The sequence below is a fragment of the Ammospiza caudacuta genome, chromosome 3, assembly GCF_027887145.1.
Source record: "Ammospiza caudacuta isolate bAmmCau1 chromosome 3, bAmmCau1.pri, whole genome shotgun sequence".
In the NCBI taxonomy this organism is placed as follows: Eukaryota; Metazoa; Chordata; class Aves; order Passeriformes; family Passerellidae; genus Ammospiza; species Ammospiza caudacuta.
Genome location: NC_080595.1, coordinates 117961812 through 117976540, shown reverse-complemented (window position 1 = coordinate 117976540; position 14729 = coordinate 117961812).

Sequence of the window (14729 nt, the reverse complement as noted above, 5' to 3'; positions counted from 1 at the left end):
TCGATTTTTTGGGCTGGAATTTCCCAAGTTTTCCCATTGGATTTTCCCCCCTATTTTAACTGGATTTTTCCCTGTTTTTAGGTTGAATTTCCCACTCTTTGGGGTTTGGATTTTCCCTCTTTTTTGAATCAGATTTTCCCAAGTTTTCAGGTTGTAATCTCCCAAATTTGGGGTTGGATTTCCCAAGTTTCAAGTTTGGATTTTCCCAAGTTTTTAGGGTTGGATTTTCCCTCCCTTTTGGGCTGGAATTTCCCTCTTTTAGGTCAGATTTTCATTCCTGTTTTAGTTGGATTTTCCCTCTTTTTTAGGCTGGATTTCCCTCATTTTCCCACTCTTTGGAATTCGGATTTTCCCAAGCTTTTTGCACTGGATTTTTCCCTCTTTTAGGTCGGATTTTCCCATCTTTTTTCAGTTGGATTTTCCCTCTTTTTTAGGCTGGAATTCCCAAGTTTAGGTTGGAATTTCTCTCATTTTTTAAATTGGGTTATCCCTCTTTTTAAGTTGGGTTCTCCATTTTTTAGGTCAGATTTTCCCTCTTTTTTTGGGCTGGAATTCCCTCTTTTTGGGGTTTGGATTTTCCCTCTGGGCTTTGGATTTTCCCAAGTTTTTTCCTGGATTTTCCCTCATTTTTGGGCTGGAATTTCCCAAATTTTCCCCTTGGATTTTCCCTCATTTTGAGTTGGATTTTCCCCAGTTTTCCCTCAGGAATGTTTCAAATAAATAAATTTGTTCCTCTCTCTGGAATTGCTGGATTTTTCCTTGGGATTTGGGTTTTCCAGAGTGGAGGGAGCCTGGATGGGATTTGGGTGCTCTGAGGGGGGAAAATTCCCAAAAAACCCCCGGAATATTTCCATAAAAACCCCAAAAATTCCCAAAAAACCTGGAATATTCCCATAAAACCTTTGATTATCCTCAAAAACCTGGAATATTCCCATAAAACCTTGGAATATACTCAAAAAGCCTGGAATATTTCCATAAAAATGAAATAACAGAAAACTTTGGAGTATTTTCAGAAATTTATGGAATAACTTCAGAAAACCTTGGAATATTGAGAGAAAACAATGGAACAGCATCAGAAAAACTTGGAATATTGACAGAAATTTATGGAATATCCCCAGAAAACCTTGGAATATTCCCACAACGCCCTGGAAAACCTTGGAATATTGACAGAAATTTTTGGGATGTCTTCACAAAATCTTGGAATATTGACAGAAAATTATGGGTTATCGTGGTAAAACCTTGGAATATTGACAGAAATTTATGGAATATCTTCACAAAACCTTGGAATATTCCCACAAACGCCTGGAATTCCCAATTCCAAGGCAACAGGAAAAGCCAATTCCCATTAACGAAGCCCCGACCCCAATTAACTTAAATCCCAAAAAAACACCTGGGAAAAGGCAGGAATTTGGGGGGATCCTGGAGAATTCCAGGATTTCCAGTGGAATTCAGCAGCAGCTGGGCAGGAAGGGAGAGGGGAGGGACCCCCAGGGAGATTCCCAAGGGAAAGGAAAATTCCCAAGGGAATCAGGGACCTAAAGGGAATGAGCATTCCCAAGGGAATGAGGGATCCCAAAAGGAAAGGGAATTCCCAAAGGAATCGGGGATCCCCAAGGGAAAGAATTCCCAAGGGAATGAGGGATCCCAAAGGAATCAGGGATTCCCAAGGGTAAGAATTCCCAAAGGAGAATTCCCAAGGGAATCAGGGATTCCAAAGGAATGAAGGATCCCAAAGGGAAAGGAGAATTCCCAAGGGAATGAGGGATCCCAAAAGGAAAGGGAATTCCTAAAGGGATCAGGGATTCCCAAGGGTAAGAGAATTCCCAAAGGAAAGGAGAATTCCCAAGGGAATCAGGGATCCCAAAGGAATGAAGGATCTCAAAGGGAAGGGAATGAAGGGATTCCCAAGGGAATGAAGGATTCAGGGAAGGGGTTTAGGGAGGGATTCCCAAGGGAAAAGAAGGGAAAGATTCCCAAAGAAAGGGAGGGAATGGTGGATTTGTAAGGGATGGGATTTGGGAAAGGATTCCCAAAGAAAGGAAGGGGATGAGGGATTCCCAAGGGAAGGATTCCAAAGGGAATGAAGGATTTGGAAAGATTGGGAAGGGATCCAGGGAAAGATTCCCAAGGGATTTGGGGAAGGGAAAGTTTCCCAAGGAACTCAGCATTCCCAAGGGAGGGAAACCTTCCCAAGGGAATGAAGGATTCCAAAGGGATTTAGGGAGGAATTCCCAAAGGAATGAAGGATTTAAGGAAGGGATTTAGGGAAAGACTCCCAAGGGAATGAAGGGGAAGATTCCCAAAGAAAGGAAGGGAATGGTGGATTTGGAAGGGATGGGATTTGGGGAAGGATTCCCAAGGGAGCTCAGCATTCCCAAGAAAAGGAAGGGAAGGATGCCAGGAAAAGAAGGATTCCGGAAGGGAAGGGAAGGGAAGGGAAGGGAAGGGAAGGGAAGGGAAGGGAAGGGAAGGGAAGGGAAGGGAAGGGAAGGGTGATTCCGGAGGGAAGGGATTTAGGCAAGGATTCCCAACTGGAAGGGAAGGATTCCCAAGGGATTTAGGGATTTGGGAAGGATTTAGGGAAGGATTCCTGATCCTGCTGATCCCACTGCTCCCGCTGCTCATCCCAATCCTGATCCCAGTGATCCTGCTGATCCTGGTCCTGATGATCCTGATTTCAACTCCAATGATCCTGATCCCAATCCTGATGATCCCGATCCTGCTGATGCCGGTGTGGATCGCGGTGCTGATCCCGGTGATCCCAGTGCCGATCCCACTGCAGATCCCGGTGTGGATCCCGCTGATCCTGGTGTGGTTCCTGGTGCTGATCCCGGTGCAGCTCCCGGTGTTCCTCCTGATCCCGGTGCCGATCCTTGTGTGGCTCCTGGTGCTGATCCCAGTGTGGATCCCAGTGCTGATCCCGGTGTTGATCCTGGTGCAGCTCCTGGTGATCCTCCTGATCCCGGTGTCGATCCCAGTCCGGATCCTGGTGCTGATCCCAGTGTAGATCCGGCTGCAGATCCTGGTGGTGATCCCGGTACTGTGGATCCTGGTGTGGATCCCAGTCTGGATCCTGGTGTGGATCCCGGTGGAGATCCCAGTGCAGCTCCCGGTGATCCCAGTGTGGCTCCTGGTGTGGATCCCGATACCGATCCCAATGATCCCGGCGATCCTGCTGATCCCGGTGTGGATCCCGGTGCAGCTCCTGCTGATCCTGGTGTGGCTCCTGGTGTCGATATCAACGATCCCAGTGCAGATCCGGGTGATGATCCTGGTGATCGCGGTGTGGATCCCGGTGATCCCGGTGCCTTGGATCCCGGTGTTCCTGGTGTGGATCCCGGTGCAGATCCCGGTGCCGGTGTTCCTGGTGTTGATCCCAGCGTTCCCGGTGCAGACCCCGGTGTGGATCCCGGTGCTGTGGATCCCAGTGCTGATCCCGGTGTTCCCAGTGCTGTGGATCCCGGTGCAGATCCCAGTGCTGATCCCGATGCCAATCCCGGTGTTCCTGGTGTTCCCAGTGCCGTGGATCCCGGTGCAGATCCCAGTGCTGATCCCGATGCCAATCCCGGTGTTCCCGGCGTGGATCCCGGTGTGGATCCCGGTGCGAGGGGGCTGTAGACGAGGAAGTCGTGGCGGCCGCAGTAGCGGGCAGCGAATCCCCTCCCGTCGGCCGTGGGGTCGGAAAAGGCCAAATCCTGGGAACTCAGCACCGCCCCGAACACGAACGTGCGCCTGGAACGGGACAACGCGCGTCAGGTCAGAGGGAAATTGGCAATGGGGAAACGGGGAACGACACCAGGAAAAACAACGGGGAAAATAACGGGGCAGCACCGGGAAAAATAACGGGAGAATGGAAAACACCAAGAAAAATCAAATCACCAGGAAATGGAAAACACCGGGAAAAATAAAGAGCGGGAAATGGGAAGCACTGGGAAAAATAAAAAATGGGGAAATGGGAAGCACTGGGAAAACTTTGGGAAAAGTAACGAGGAAAATTTCAGGAAATGGGAAACACCAGGAAGAAGACTGGGAAAACGGAAAACACTCGAAAAACATTCCTGCCTGAATCCCGGTTTTCCTGTTATCCCTGCCCAAATCCCACTTTCCCCATCCACAATTCTATTTCCCCATCCCAAATCCCACTTTCCCCATATCAAATCCCAGTTTCCCATCCCACGTGCCATTTCCCCATCTCCAATCCCAGTTCCCCATTCCCATTTCCCCCTCCCCAATCCCATTTCCCCATCTGCAATCCCATTTCCCCCACCCCAAATCCCAGTTTCCCCTATCCCCAATCCCATCCCCCCATCCCCAATCCCACTTTCCTCATTCCCAATCCCATCCCCCCATCCCAAATCCCAGTTCCCCACCCCAAATCCCAGTGTCTCCCCCTCCCCAATCCCAGTTCCCCATCCCCATTTCCCCCACCCCACATCCCAGTTTCCCCATCCCCAGTCCCACTTTTTCCTCCCACTCTCCCTTTCCCGCCCCCTCCCATCCCGCCATTCCCAACATTCCCGCCATTCCCGGTTGCATTCCCACCAGAGGGCGTCCAGCACTCCCAGACCTGGCAATCCCAGTTTTCCGTGTTCTCCCTCCCCAAATCCCAGTTCCCTATCCCCAAATCCCAGTTCCCCATCCCCAATTTCCAGTTCCTCATCCCCAATTTCCAGTTCCCCGTCCCCAATCCCCATTTCCCCCCACCATTGCCGGCATTCCCGGGTGTTTTCCCCCACCTGAGGGCGTCCAGCACTCCCAGACCTGGCAATCCCAGTTTTCCGTGTTCTCCCTCCCCAAATCCCATTTCCCCATCCCCAATTTCCAGTTCCCCATCCCCAATTTCCAGTTCCCCATCCCCAATCCCCATTTCCCCCCGCCATTCCCGGCTGTTTTCCCCCACCTGAGTGCGTCCAGCACTCCCAGACCTGGCAATCCCAGTTTTCCGTGTTCTCCCTCCCCAATTCCCATTTCCCCACCCCAATCCCCGGTTTCCCCCGTCCCCAATCCCCGTTTCCCCCCGCCATTCCCAACATTCCCGGCATTCCCGGCTGTTGTTTCCCCCCACCTGAGGGCGTCCATCATCCTGCGGGCGATGCCGCGGCGCCGCCGCGCCCCCAGCACCCAGAGGCGGCTGATGCCGCACGCCGCCGGCTCCGGGCACAGCGAGCAGCGCCAGGCGCGGGCACACGGATCGCTCTGCGGATCCCGACGGGAATCCCGATGGGAATCCTGGGAATGCCGGGGGTCACGGGGATCACGGGAATGCTGGGGGTCCTGGGGGTCTGGCAATGGTGCCAAGCCCGGCTCCGGCAGCACGCGGAATGCCTGCGGGAATGGGGATGGAAATGTGGGAACGGGGAATTGGGAATGGGGATGGGAATTGGGATGGGGAAACTGGGAATGGGGATGGGAATTGGGAAACTGGGAATGGGAATTGGGAACTGGGAGTGGGAAACTGGGAATGGGGATGGAAACGTGGGAATGAGGAATTGGGAATAGGAACTGGGAATGGGGGAATGGGAATGGGAACTGGGAATGGGGAACTGGGAATGGGGAACTGGGAATGGGGAACTGGGAGTGGGAAACAGGGAATGGGGATGGGGATGGAAACGTGGGAATGGGGAATTGGGAATAGGAACTGGGAATGGGGGAATGGGAATGGGAACTGGGAATGGGGGAATGGGAATGGGAACTGGGAATGGGGGAATGGGAATGGGAACTGGGAATGGGGAATGGGAACTGGGAATGGGGAACAGGAAACTGGGAATAGGAAACTGGGAATGGGGAACTGGGAGTGGGAAACAGGGAGTGGGGATAGGGATGGGAAACTGGGGATGGGAAACTGGGAATGGGGATGGGAATGGGGAACTGGGAGTGGGAAACAGGGAATGGGGATGGGGATGGAAACGTGGGAATGAGGAATTGGGAATAGGAACTGGGAATGGGAATGGGAACTGGGAATGGGGAATGGGAACTGGGAATAGGAAACTGGGAATGGGGAACTGGGAATGGGGAACTGGGAGTGGGGATAGGGATGGGAAACTGGGGATGGGGATGGGAATTGGGAAACTGGGAATGGGGAATGGGAAACGGAATGGGGATGAGAATTGGGAAACTGGGAATGGGGAATGGGAATTGGGAACTGGGAGTGGGAAACAGGGAATGGGGATGGGGATGGAAACGTGGGAATGAGGAATCGGGAATAGGAACTGGGAATGGGGGAATGGGAATGGGAACTGGGAATAGGAAACTGGGAATGGGAAACTGGGAATGGGGAACTGGGAATGGGGAACTGGGAATGGGGAACTGGGAGTGGGAAACAGGGAATGGGGAACTGGGAGTGGGAAACAGGGAATGGGGATAGGGATGGGAAACTGGGGATGGGAAACTGGGAATGGGGATGAGAATTGGGAAACTGGGAATGGGGAATGGGAATGGGGAACTGGGAGTGGGAAACAGGGAATGGGGATGGGGATGGAAACGTGGGAATGGGGAATTGGGAATGAGGAATGGGAACGGGGAACTGGGAATGGGAACTGGGAATGGGAAACAGGGAATGGGGATGGAAATGTGGGAATGGGGAACTGGCAATAGGAACTGGGAATGCGGGAATGGGAACTGAGAATGTGGGAATGGAAATGGGAACTGAGAATGGGAACTGGGAATGGGAAACCGGGAATGGGAAACTGGGAATGAGGATGAGAACTGGAAGCTGAGAATGGGGATGGGAACTGGGAATGGGAATGGGGACAGGGATGGGAATGGGGATGAGAATTGAGAACTGGAGATGGGAATTGGGAATGGGGATGGAAACGTGGGAATGGAAAATGTGGGAACTGGAAATGGGAACTGGGAAATTGGGACTGGGGATGAGAACTGGGAATGTGATAATGGGAACTGGGAATGGGGAATGGGGATGGTAATGGGAAACTGGGAATGGAGATGGGAATTGAGAACTGGAGATGGGAACTGGGAACAGGGAAACTGGGAATGGGGAAACTGGGAATTGAGAACTGGAGATGGGAATTGGGAATGGGGATGGGAACTGGGAACAGGGAACAGGGAAACTGGGAATGGGGAAACTGGGAATTGGGAATGGAAAGTGGGAATAGGGATGGGAAACTGTGAACGGAAACTGGGAACGGGAATCAGGAACTGGGAATGGGAATCTGGGAACGGGAATTGGGATGGGAACCAGCAAAGTGGGAATTGGGAATGGGGACTGGGAATGGTAATGGAAAACTGGGAATGGGAACCAGGATGGGAATGGGGATGGGGTTGAAAAAATGGGAATGGGATGGGGATGTGAATTGGGAACCGGGAATGTGGATGAGACCTGGGAATGGGGAATAAGGATGGGGATGGAAACTGGGAATGGGAAATTGGGGATGCGGGAATCCCTGGGGGGGATCACGCACCTGGCGGATGGGCTGTGCCACCAGGCAGCCCAGCACGCACTGCCCGGGGCTCACAAACAGGTACACCCGCGACTGCGCCGGGAAAATACGGGAATGCTGCCCGGAACTCAGCCGGGACTGCTCCGGGAAACCCAGCTCGGAATCCACCACGGCCAAAACCTCCTCGGCCTGCAGGGAGAAACGGGGTGGGAATTCTGGGATAAATAGGGTGGGAATTCCTGGGATAAATGGGGTGGGAATTCTGAGAGAAATGGGGTGGGAATTCCTGGGGAATGGGGTGGGAATTCCTAGGAAAATGGGGTGGGAATTCTGGGATGAACGGAGTGGGAAAACTGGGATAAATTGGGTGGGAATTGCTGGGGAAATGGGGTGGGAATTCCTGGGAAAACGGGGTGGGAATTCCTGGAGAAACGGAGTGGGAATTCTGGGAGAAGGGGATGGTAACTCCAGGATAAACAGCGTGGGAATTCCTGGGAAAATGGGGTGGGAACTCCAGGGAAAAGGGGATGGCAATTCTGAGAGAAATGAGGTGGGAATTCCTGGGAAAATGGGGTGGGGACTTCTGGGGAAATGGGGTGGGAATTCTCAGAGAAATGGGATGGGAATTCCCATGAAAATGGGATTTGTTCCCAAGAAAGGCTGGGTTTGCACAGGGATTTAGGGATTTCTGAGGGATGGGAATCAGGGATTGGGTCCTGCTGGGATTTAGGGATCAGATCCCATTGGGATTTGCAGTTTTGGGATCAGACTCTGTTGGGATTTGGGATCAGATCCTGCTGGGATTTAGGAATCAGACTGCATTGGGATTTGGGATTTAGGCGCTGGCTCCCATTGGAATTTGAGATTTCGGGATCAGCTCCCCTTGAGGATTTGGGATTTCAGAATCAGATCCCATTGGGATTTCGGGATCAGACCCCGTTGAGGATTTGGGATTTCGGGATCAGATCCCATTGGGATTTCAGGATCAGATCCCATTGGGATTTCGGGATGAGACCCCATTGGAATTTGGGATTCCAGCTTCCATTCCCAAAGGAAACCCCAGGAATTGCCGGTACCTTCCTGAGGGCGTATTTGGGATCCTCGGGAAGGATCAGGAGGATTTTCCCATCCCAGAATTCCGCCACCACGCGCTCCTGCTTCCAGCCCTGCCGAGGGAAAATCCCGGGAATCCCCTCAGGATTGGGGGATCCAGGATTGGGGGAATCCTGGGAATCACCTCAGGATTGGGGGAATCCCGGGAATGCCTCAGGATTGGGGGATCCAGGATTCCATGACTGGGGAATGTGTATGTCCCAAGATGGAATTCCAGGAGGGAATTCCAGGGAAGAATCCCAAGAGGGAATTCCATGAAGGAATCTCAAGGAGTAATCCCGGGCAGGAATTTCTCCTGCCATTCCCAACATTCCCCCATTCCCTCTGTTCCCAGTATTCCTGCATTCCCATCGTTCCCAGCACTCTCACATTCCCACCATTCCCCCATGCCCCAATCCCTGCATTCCTGCCATTCCCAGAATTCCCATCATTCCCCCATTCCCATTCTCTCATCCCCAGAATTCCCACATTCCTCCTGTCCCTCATTCCCATTCTGCCAATCCCATTCCCACAGTTCCTGCCATTCCCAAATTCCCACCATTCCCACATCCCCCATTCCCATTTCCATTTCCCCATCCCAATTCCCATTCCCCAAATTCCAGGAATTCCCCCATTCCCACTCTCCCCATTCCCATATTCCCATTCCCCTGGAATTCCCTCTCTCCCCTCCCACCCAGCTCCCCCCCTCCCTGGATGCTGCAGTCCCATTCCCACCATTCCCATTCCCATCATTCCCACCATTCCCATCATTCCCACCATTCCCATTCCCACCATTCCCATTCCGTCGTTCCTATTCCCATCATTCCCATTCCCACTCCCATTCCTATTCCCACTCCCACCATTCCCATTCCCACCACTCCCCTGGAATACCTGGGATCCCCATTCCCATCCCCACTCCCATTCCCATCATTCGCATTCCATTCCCCTGGAATTCCCACTCCCATCATTCCCCTGGAATCCCCACTCCCATCATTCCCCTGGAATCTCCACTCCCATCATTCCCCTGGAATCCCCACTCCCATCATTCCCCTGGAATCTCCACTCCCATCATTCCCATGGAACGTTCCCATTCCCACGGAATTCCCATCATTCCCACGGGACACCCCCATTCCCATCCCGCTGCCGGACCGTGTGTGTCAGGGCCTGGCGCAGCCTCCGGTGGTGCCGCAGGTGCTGCAGCCGATCCTCGGCAACGCCGGGAGCGAACAGCATCCCGCAGGATCCGCACTGCCGCGGGCCCAGAGACTGCTGCCCCGCGTCCTGGAAATGGGGAAGGGAAAATGGAAATTCTGGGAATGGGGGAATCCTGGGATAACTGGGAATGAACACCGGGAATCCTGGGATAACTGGGAATGAACACAGGGAATGCCGGGAATGGGCAATGGAAGAGCATCCCGCAGGAGCCGCACTGCCGCGGGCCCAGAGAGTGCTGCCCCGCGTCCTGGAAATGGGGAAGGGAAAATGGGAATTCTGGGAATTCTGGGAATGGGGGAATCCTGGGATAACTGGGAATGAACACAGGGAATGCCGGGAATGGGGAGAAGGGAAGAGCATCCCGCAGGATCCGCACTGCCGCGGGCCCAGCGAGTGCTGACCTGCATCCTGAAAATCAGGAAAAGTGAGAAAAATGGGAATTCTGGGAATGCGGGAATGAGGGGATGGGAGTTGTGGGAATGGGGGAATCCTGGGATAACTGGGAATGAACACAGGGAATGCCGGGAATGGGCAATGGGAAGAGCATTCTGGGAATCTGGGAATGAGGGGATGGGAGTTGTGGGAATGGGGGAATCCTGGGATAACTGGGAATGAACACAGGGAATGCCGGGAATGGGAAGAGCGTCCCGCAGGATCCGCACTGCCGCGGGCCCAGCGAGTGCTGACCTGAGTCCTGACAGAGGGAAAATGGGAACGAACACCAGGAATTCTAGGAACGGGGGAAGTCCAGGAAAAAACACAGGGAATGTCAGGAATGAGGGAAAATTGGGAATGGGATAACCGGGAACGCACACAGGGAATGGCAGGAATGGGAGAAGGGAAGAGCATCCCGCAGGATCCGCACTGCCGGGGACCCAGGGAGTGCTGACCTGCGTCCTGAAAATCAGGAAAAATGAGAAAAATGGGAATTCTGGGAATGTGGGAAGTCCAGGAAAGAACACAGGGAATGTCAGGAATGAGGGAAAATTGGGAATGGGATAACTGGGAATGCACACAGGGAATGGCAGGAATGGGAGAAGGGAAGAGCATCCCGCAGGATCCGCACTGCCGGGGACCCAGCCCCCCCTGCCCTTCATCCCGATGGGAAAAATGGGAAAAATGGGAATTGTGGGAATGGGGGAATCCTGGGAATGAGCGCAGGAAATCCTGGGATAACCGGGAATGCACACCGGGAATGCCGGGATTTCCCCTAAGGGAAAAACGTCCCCAAGGGATTCCCGGATTTCCCCTCCCGTGGAAAGTTCTGGAACTGCGGAATTCCTGAATTGCCATTCCCAGGGAATTCCCAGATTTCTCCTCCCCAAATTCCAGAATTCCTGAATTTCCCATCCCACGGAAAGTTCTAGAACCCCGGAATTCCCACATTTTTCCACCCAGGGAACATTCCCATGGAATTCCCAGATTTCCCAGCCCACGGAAGGTTCTGGAATTCCCGGGATTCCCGTTTTCCTGCCGCTCTCACAATGATGAGCTGATCCCATGAGGATTCCCGGGATTTCCTGGGAGCTTTTCCAGAGGGACCAAAGGGAGCCGGGAGCTCCTCCAGGGGCCTGGAAAAACAATGGGAAAAATAAATGGGAAAAGTGGGAAAAAATGGGAAAAATCAGGGAAAAAATCAGGGGGAAAATGGGAAAAACCAGGGAAAAACATGGGGGGAAAATGGGAAAAAAGTGGGAAAACAATGGGAAAAAAGTGGGAAAATGGGATCTCACCTCCTCCTGCTGGGCAGGAAAATCGGGAAGAGCCCGGCCGGGCACGGAGAGCCTGGGAAAAAAAGGGGAAAATTCCAGGAAAATCCAGGAAAAATCCGGAAAATAAACCAGAATTGTGAGCTCAGGGATTGCCAGTGGGAATGCTGGGAATTCCAGGGCAGAATTCCCAAGGTTTTCCCAAAGTTTTCCCGAGACTTTCCCCACTCACCCAATTCCTGCTGGGCTGGGGGATCCCGGGAATCCAAGCTCGTTCCAGAGGGTTCCTGGAAAAGAGGGAATTGCAGGAAAAATGGGAATTCTGGGGGTTTTACATGGAATTCCGGGAAATGCCCAAGGAAATCTTGGATCAGTCTGGGAATTCGGGGATGTTGGGAAATCCAAGGATTTTCCTGGAATTCTGGGTTCATTCCCGGGGGTTTTGAGGGAATCTGGGGATGGAAAAGGGAGATTCCCAAAAATATCAAAAAGTCCCAGAAATTCCCAGAAATTCCAGAAAGATTCCCAAAGATCTATGGAATTCCCTGACAGTTCTTGAAATTACAAGGGAAATCCTGGGAATTCCCCAGAGTCCCCTGAAATTCTCTGACATTCCAAGGAACTTTCAGGGAAATTCCCAAAAATTCTGTGAAATTCCCTAAAAACCCCCTAGAATTTCAAAAAGTTCCCCAAAATTCCGCAAAAATCCCAGAAATTCCCAGGAACTTCCCAAAATCCCCCTAAATTCCCAGAAATCCCTTGACATTGGAAGGAAATTCCCAAGGAAAATCTGTGAAAATTCCCAAGAAAGTTCCCAAGAAAATTCCCCACAATTCACAGAAATTTTTCCCAAAATTCCCAAGGAAATTCCCTGAAATGCCCAAAAAATCCCCTGGAATTCTGAGGAATTCCCAGGAATTCCAAGGAAATTCCCTGAAATTTGCAGAAATTCCCAAGAAAATCCCCAAAAAATCCCAGAAACCCCCCCCCAAAATTCCCAAGAACATTTTCTGAAGTTCCAACAGAAATTCCCAAGAAAATTCCCAGACATTCCCCCAAATTCCCCAGAATTCCCAAAAATCCCCAGGAATTCCTTGAAAATCCCCTGAAATTCCTAAGAAAATTCTCTGAAATTCCAATGGAAATTCCCAAGAAAATTCCCAAAAAATTTCCCAAAAAACCCCAGAAATTCCGTGATCGTCCCCAGGAATTCCCTGAAAATCACTGAAAATTCCCAGGGAAATTCCCAAGCAAATTTGAAGGAAATTCCCAGGAATTGCCAAAAATTCCCTGAAACTCCCCAAAATTCCCTGAAGTTCCTGGAAATTCCCAAGAAAATTTCCAGAAATTCTCCCCAAACCCCTGAAAATTCCCCAAATCCCCTGAAATTCCCAAGAAAATTCCCCCAAAATCCCCAGGATTCCCACCCCTCACTCACCTCCTTCCCGCTCCATTCCCGTGGATTTTTCCCGGTTTTTTCCCGGTTTTCCTTGCCCGCTGTTTCCGGCAGGTTCCGCGCCGGTTCCTGGGGATTCTCCCCGGGGGTTTTTTGGGATTTTCCCGGATTTTTCCTGGCTCTGCTCCCGCTGCGGAAGAAGGCGCCGCCCCGGGGGAGCCGCAAACGCGGCCGGACCCCGGCCTGGAGCACCCGGAATTCCCTGGGCTGGGAATTCCCGGAATTCCCCAAAATCCTGGAATTCCCAACCCCGGAAATCTGGGAATTCCCAACCCCAGAAACCTGGGAATTCTCGGCCTTGGAAATCTGGGAATTCTTGAGCTCGGAAATCTGGGAATTGTCAGCGTTGGAAATCTGGGGATTTTCAGCAATCCCAGAATTCTGAGAATTCCCAAACTTGGAAATCTCAGAATTCTCGAGTTTGGAAATCTGGGAATTCTCGGCCTTGGAAATCTGGGAATTGCCAGCGTTGGAAATCTGGGAATTCCCAAGTCCACAATTCCCAGCCAGAGAAATCTGGGAATTCTTGGCCTTGGAATCCTGGGAATTCCCAGCACTGAAATTCTGGGAATTCCCGAGCTCGGAAATCTGGGAATTTGCAATCCCAGAAATCTGGGAATGCTCAGCCTGGGAATTGCCACCAATCCCTGAATTCTGGGAATTCTCAATGCTGGAAATCTGGGAATTCACAGTCCCAGAAATCCGAGAATTCTCGGCCTTGGAAATCCAGGAATTTTCACCAATCCCAGAATTCCCAACCTCAGAAATCTGGGAATTCTTGAGCTCAGAATTCTGGGAATTGTCACGATTGGAATTCTGGGAATTCCTGAGCTCAGGTTTCTGGGAATTCCCAATCTTGGAATTCCAGGAATTCCCGCTGCCTTTCCCCTTGGAATTCCCTTTGGAGCTGCTGTGATTCTTCTTGGAATTCCCGGATTTCCCACCAGAATTCCCAAATTTCCCAGCAGAATTCCCGGATTTCCTGTTGGATTTCCCGCCAAACCTCCCAAACCCCAAATTCCCAGCTCTGGAATTCCCAGAATTCCGGGATTTTTCCGGGATTTTCCCCTCCCCCAGCAGCTCCCGCAGCCGTTTCCTCTCCAGGGGATCCAGGTAATTCCTGTGCCCGTAGAAAACCCCCACGGAAAAGTGGGAACTCCTGGCAATTCCCAAATTTCCCGCTGGAATTCCCGAGTTTTCTGATAAAATTCCCAAATTTTCTGCTGGAGTTCCCGGATATCCTGCTGGGAGCTGCAGTTTCCGGGACGGCGCCGGTTTCTCCCGGATTTCCTGCTCGGAATTTTGGGAATTTGGGGAATTCTGGGATGCAGATCCCGGAGCAGCTCGGGGCCGTTTGCACAGAGGGGTCCGGAATTCCGAGCAGGAGCTGGAAAAAAAAAACGGGAATTTCAAATTTTTTGGGAATTTTGGGATTTTTGGGGATTCGGAAATTTCAGGGTTTTTTGGGGATATGGGGGTTTTTGGGTTTCAGGTTGTTGGGATTTTGGGATATTTGGGATTCTGGGGGGATTTTTTGGGGATTTTTTTGGGGTTTTTGGGGTCTCACCTGTCGGGCTCCCGGCTCCGTTTCCGGGGCGTTCCGGAGCTGCTGCAAATCCAGGAGGGAGTTCAGGGCTTGGGAGGGAATTCCAGGGAAATCCCAATCCCAAAATCCCTAAATTCCCAAATCCCCAAAACCCAACCCCCAAAACTCAAAAACCCCAAAATCCCCAAATCCCTAAAGCCCCAAAACCCAAACCAAACTCCAAAACCCTCAAAAAAACCAAACCCCAAAGCCCAAAAAATCCCCAAAACCCCAAATCCCCAGCCGGGGGTTCCGGTTCCCCTCAGAGCCCCAAT